Raw genomic sequence first — 6052 nt, 5'->3', positions numbered from 1 at the left:
AGGGTGCTGTGGGTGTCGACAATGGAATCAATCCAGGGAAGAAAAGACAAGAATAAAAGAATACAATCAAAAGTAGAAAATGACTGCAAACGGAATTTGTTTGCATCCTACTGAATTCAACATAGTCACAATAATGGCAGATAAGGAATCAAAGAATTTAAAAAGGGATAGTGATATGAAACAGAATACTTGATACGTATTTGTATTTATTTTTCTGTATGTATATATTTGCATTTATATATAATAATTAATTTATAAATATTTATAATTATAGTAATAATAGCAATACTCTTAATATTATAAATAATAACAAAATTATAATAATATAATAGTAATAATAATAATATCATTATTAATGATATTGATAATAATACTTATAAAATTTATAACAATTATAATTAATATAATAATACTAATATTTTTAATGATAATAATAATATTAGTAATTATAACACTTTGTATATATCAAATTTGTATTTATAGATTGTATATTTAAAATAATATTAATACACTAGTATTGATATTTATATTTAAGGTAATAACAATATTATTGCACATTTATATTTATAATTACATTTAATATTTTAGTATTACATATTATTGATTGTGTAATATAACTATATAATATACATTTCATAATAACTTATATTAAATATTAAATTTTTATACACTTATCATTTATTACAATATACATATAATAATAATTATAAAAATCATATATATAGATTCATTTTAAATTAAACTTAATTATTTTATATCTTATTTTATATATTTGAATCTAATGTTTAATTTTTATATTTTATAAATTTCAAATTTTTATATATACTTACATTTATATATATAAATATATACATGTTTATTTACCAACAATTGTTCGTGAATCGTCGGACATAGTCAAAGGTTAACTAAATCCATGTAACCAGTTCAAAAATTTTGAGACTCAATCTAATAGACTTTGCTTATCGCGTCGAAATCATATAAGAGTAAAGTTTAAATTTGGTCAAAAATTTCCGGGTTTTCACACAGACAATTGAAGATTCACGAGCAAAATTATACGACTCACAATTTGGAATTAGGTGCTGTTGTTTTGCATTAAAGACTTGGAGGCAATACTTATATGGGGTCAAAAGTATTATATATACCGACCACAAAAGCCTCCAACATATATTTAATCAAAAACAACTGAACATGAGGCATTGTAGGTGGATTAAATTGTTAAATGATTATGATTTTGAGATTCGTTACCACCCGGGGAAGGCAAATGTGGTAGCCGACGCTTTGAGTAGAAAGGACAGAGAACCTATGCGGGTAAAAGCTATGAATATAATTATTCGTACTAACCTTACTACTCAAATAAAGGAGGCGCAACAAGGAGTTTTAAAATAGGGAAATTTGAAGAATGAAATACCCAAAGGTTCGGAGAAACATCTTAATATTAGGGAAGGCGGAACCCGATATAGGGCTGAAAGAATTTGGGTACCAAAGTTTGGAGATGTGAGAGAAATGGTACTTAAGGAAGCACATAAAACTAGATACTCAATACATCCTGGAGCGGGAAATATGTACAAAGATCTCAAGAAACACTTTTGGTGGCCGGGTATGAAAGCCTACATTGCAAGATATGTAGGAGAATGTTTGACGTGTTCTAAGTTCAAAGCTGAACATCAGAAACCATCAGGTCTACTTCAACAACTCGAAATCTCAGAATGGAAATGGGAAAACATTACCATGGATTTCATTACTAAATTGCCAAGGACTGCAAGTGGTTATGATACTATTTGGGTAGTAGTTGATCGTCTCACCATGTTAGCACACTTTCTGCCAATGAGAGAAGATGATAAAATGGAGAAGTTGGCGCGATTATACTTTAAGGAAGTTGTCTCCAGACATGGAATACCAGTCTCTATTATCTCTGATCGGGATGGCAGATTTGTTTCAAGGTTTTGGCAGACATTACAACAAGCATTGGGAACTCGTCTAGACATGAGTACTGCCTATCATCCACAAACTGATGGGCGAAGTGAAAGGAGGAAACAGACGCTTGAAGACATGCTACGAGCATGTGTTATTGATTTTGGAAATAGTTGGGATCGACATCTACCATTAGCAGAGTTTTCCTACAACAACAGTTACCACTCGAGTATTGAGATGGCACCGTTTGAGGCACTTTATGGTAGAAAGTGCAGGTCTCCGATTTGTTGGAGTGTTTAACGACCCGTCCTAATCCATGTGGACGAATACATTACATTTGGTTACATCGCGAGGTACTTGACCTCTATATGATACATTTTACAAACATTGCATTCGTTTTTAAAAGACAAACTTTCATTACATCGAAAGTTGATGACATGCATACCATTTCATAATACATCCAACTATAATTGACTTAATAATAATCTTGATGAACTCAACGACTCGAATGCAACATCTTTTAAAATATGTCATGAATGACTCCAAGTAATATCTCTAAAATGAGCAAATGCACAGCGGAAGATTTCTTTAATACTTGAGAATAAACATGCTTTCAAGTGTCAACCAAAAGGTTGGTGAGTTCATTAGTTTATCGTAATCAATCATTTCCATTATTTTAATAGACCACAAGATTTCATTTATTCAATAATCAAACACTCGCAAGTGTTTAAAATTCATTCATATGGATTGAACACCTGGTAACCGACATTAACAAAATGCATCTAGAATATCCCCAAACATATAAATATCGAAGTACTAAAGCAGTTCAAATTCTCTGACTGGGGCGTGTCAAAATCCATAGATCTATCTTTAGGATTTGCTTCAATTGGTGGCAATTATAATAAACACCAATTCTTAGGCTACCAAGTTCACACTACAAGAAATATGATTATATAAGACCCCCATAAGTGTCCTAAAATGTGCTATTTTAGGACCTTTCACTTGAAAGGATGCACCGAAATGGTGTCTCCTATAAGACGGTTGTATAAAGTGAAAAGGGTCCTAAAACGCAAATCATGTTATGAAACCTATGTAAGAGTCTCATTAGCAACATTGATAGGGTCCTTATAGATGTACATATTAGGACACTTTATTTATGGTTTAATTATCTTATAGTATTTTGAGACACATAAAAGGGTATTTAAAAAGTACCACTACAAGAAAACTGTTATCTTAGGACACCCATAAGTGTCCTAAAAAGCTCATTATTAACCGAAACAACATCGAAATGGTCCTATCATGTGACATATTAGGACACCTTATAATATTTTGAGACGCACAAAAGGGTCTTTAAAACACTAAATTTGTATTGTTAGAGCATATTAGGACCCCAAAAATGTGTTCTGATTTAATGATAAATTATGTTAGTACCAATAAAAGCGTCCTAAAATAATTATAATTATTTTTAGGACGCTTTTATTGATACTAACATAGTTTAGTACCAAGAAAAAAGAGTCCTAATACGAAAATAACTTACATTAATACCAATATAAGGGTCCTAATATATGCAGATGTTAATTTAGTACACAAAAAAGCGTCATAACAAGTCATAGGAGTTTCGAATATCCAGTTCGGATATTCGGGTCCATTTTAAGTCCATTTCAAGATTTGGGCCTCTCAGACCCGGTTCTGATTATTGGGCCTTTTGAGCCCAGTTATGCTAATTGGGCCTTCGACCTCGATTAGAAAATATTAAATTAAATAAAACATAATTCTATTTCAATAAAATAATCTCAAAACATAAACATCAACATAAACATGTCAAAAATAATCACTAAACATAAAACATCCATAATTATTCCAATGTATAATGACTTAAAATAACATTCATGAAATGTAAAATCAACGAAAAGCAACGCATAAAGTCTTCGGTCACCATCTATCTTTATCAATCATCACGTACCACCTACAAATAAATCATCCATGTAAAAGCAGAAAGGTGCCCCTTATAAAAATTAATCTTAAGTATTACAAGTTTAACAAAGACATACCAAGATAAACATACAAGATCAAGCAATAGACACACTAATAGTGTCTCCCACTGTATCAAACTAGAAAGGAAACATACTCCACATAACAATACATATTTACACAATTATACTCTACAATCCATTCAACAATTTTATCATAACAAATAAGGAGTTGCCCGCATGTTAACTAATGTTGAAGTATTAGACTTTTCTGTATTACCAAGAAATATAATTAGCTAAAAATTGATTAACAAAATGATAGTTAATATGCTTATTACCTTTGGATTGTAAAAAATTATAAGCGGAAATCAGTCAGTGATAAGATCTCAGACAGATTCATTATATATCTCCACCGCTCAGAATTTCAGTTGAAATGACTCTTATATGTATTTTAAAATATCTATAAGAGACGCTGTAAAAAAAGAAAGAGTCTAGAACCATTACAAAATAGAACAATAAAAAGAAATTATGAGAAAACCTACTGGTCTGGTAGTAGAGTAATGTGTGCTCCGGAATGGTACTTGTGCATGATGGGATCGTTAAAGCTTGAGAATTTTCCTGAAACTTTTTTGACCGGTCCTCATTCGAATCTCTAACGGGCAGGAAAATAGTATCGACTGAATGTTAAGTCAAAATTTTGCAGCGCGAGTTAAGGTAGGTCATATTGCCTGTCGTTTTTATAAGCGAAAAATGACAACCAATGGAATTGACTTCCTCAAGGTCATTTTAGGAAACTCACATCACCTAACCAAAGAGCTTTATCAACCAAAACCTGCAACCAACGTCAACAACTTAATCTAAAAAACGATAAAATCATATAACGCTAAACACGACTACAAACAATATTCATAATCAACTTCAAAACCCCAATATACAATTGAAAAGTCATCTTTTTCAAATATACTAGCTTAAGACCCGCGAAATTCGCGGGTTTTTTAAAGGAATAAATCTAAAATTGAGTTCTCACCATTTTAATTGTCAAGTTATAACCTGAATATTGCCATTCATGTAAGATGCTAAAAATTATTACAATTTTATTTTATAGCTATATAGTTATGGATAGTCACTAATAGTATTCATGGACGAAGACTTTTTAAATCAACAATCATATTAATTAACTACAAATAGTGTGACACTAATATGAAATAACCATAGAATCACAATCAATCTAGAGTAAAAATGTGTCATATAAGTCCCTACTTCCTCGTGATTATAGCGTAACCATGCAAGAACCACAACCACAACAAACGCGTCAATGGCCAAAATGCATATTCATTTGTCCATTCTTTGTAAGACATTCAACATGTAGTGATGTTTCATGTAAATGGTGGATGATTGCCGATAAAAATATATATAGCAATTTTCAATAGTGACTTCTAACGACCATCCATAACTACAATGAAATAATTTAATACGAAGAGGGATCTATGTTCTTTTATATGTTGAAAGTAAAAGAAACAAACATCAAAACGAACAAACTGAAGATGAAGATGCAGTATCTTCACAACTTTCCATGAAAGTTATTTTCCAAAGATGCAAAGAAATGGACAAATTCTTTCACAAGTTTTGAGCAGCTCTTCGAACAAAAAGTGATTCGAGACAATCGACTCGGTTTTAACCCCTTATTCAACCTGTTATCAGACCCACTCATGTAGCCCCCTCTAACTAAGTTCAAGTACATGCTACGTACCGATGAATTCAATAACGTGTTAGAAGTTCCAACAAATAGAGCAACAATGTCAAGCACCAACCCGAACATTGACTCTTACCTGCCTAAAAAATGCCTTTGACCTAAAACTTGCAAATTAGTGACTACATCCTAGAAACGACTTCATCAATCCATCTAAAGACCATACAGTAGAAAACACCATAAAAATCTGGGCTAATAGAGGAACCTATGAAACCCACTTCTATACAAAGTTTAACAACTGATGTAATCTACTATGATGAATTTGGATAAAATCAAACAACAAATATCGTACCTGTTTGGATCAAATCCAAGAAGTCGAAACTTCAATTGTGTGTTCATCATATGAAATCAAACAGCAACTGATGTGTCATCTTTTTTATACCCTATTTTATTTCAAAGATGGTGAAAGGACCCGTTCATA

The 6052-nt window shown here is 31.5% G+C and overlaps 1 long non-coding RNA gene across 2 annotated transcripts; it reads right to left on the bottom strand.

The window, feature by feature from the left end:
• Nucleotides 1-3724: 3724 nt before the first annotated feature.
• On the bottom strand, nucleotides 3725-6034 carry LOC139896675 (uncharacterized). 2 transcript variants are annotated; one of them, XR_011776313.1, is made up of 3 exons: nucleotides 5924-6034; nucleotides 4424-4713; nucleotides 3725-3877 (listed from the first exon to the last, which is right to left on the bottom strand). It is a non-coding gene; the product is annotated as an uncharacterized lncRNA (long non-coding RNA). The 2 variants fall into 2 exon arrangements; XR_011776312.1 differs by having other exon boundaries at nucleotides 3725-4713.
• Nucleotides 6035-6052: the final 18 nt, after the last annotated feature.

Source organism: Rutidosis leptorrhynchoides, chromosome 3, assembly GCF_046630445.1.
Source record: "Rutidosis leptorrhynchoides isolate AG116_Rl617_1_P2 chromosome 3, CSIRO_AGI_Rlap_v1, whole genome shotgun sequence".
NCBI classification, from domain to species: domain Eukaryota; kingdom Viridiplantae; phylum Streptophyta; class Magnoliopsida; order Asterales; family Asteraceae; genus Rutidosis; species Rutidosis leptorrhynchoides.
The sequence above is the reverse complement of the archived record's forward strand: the minus strand, read 5'-3'. Positions and strand labels throughout refer to the sequence as shown.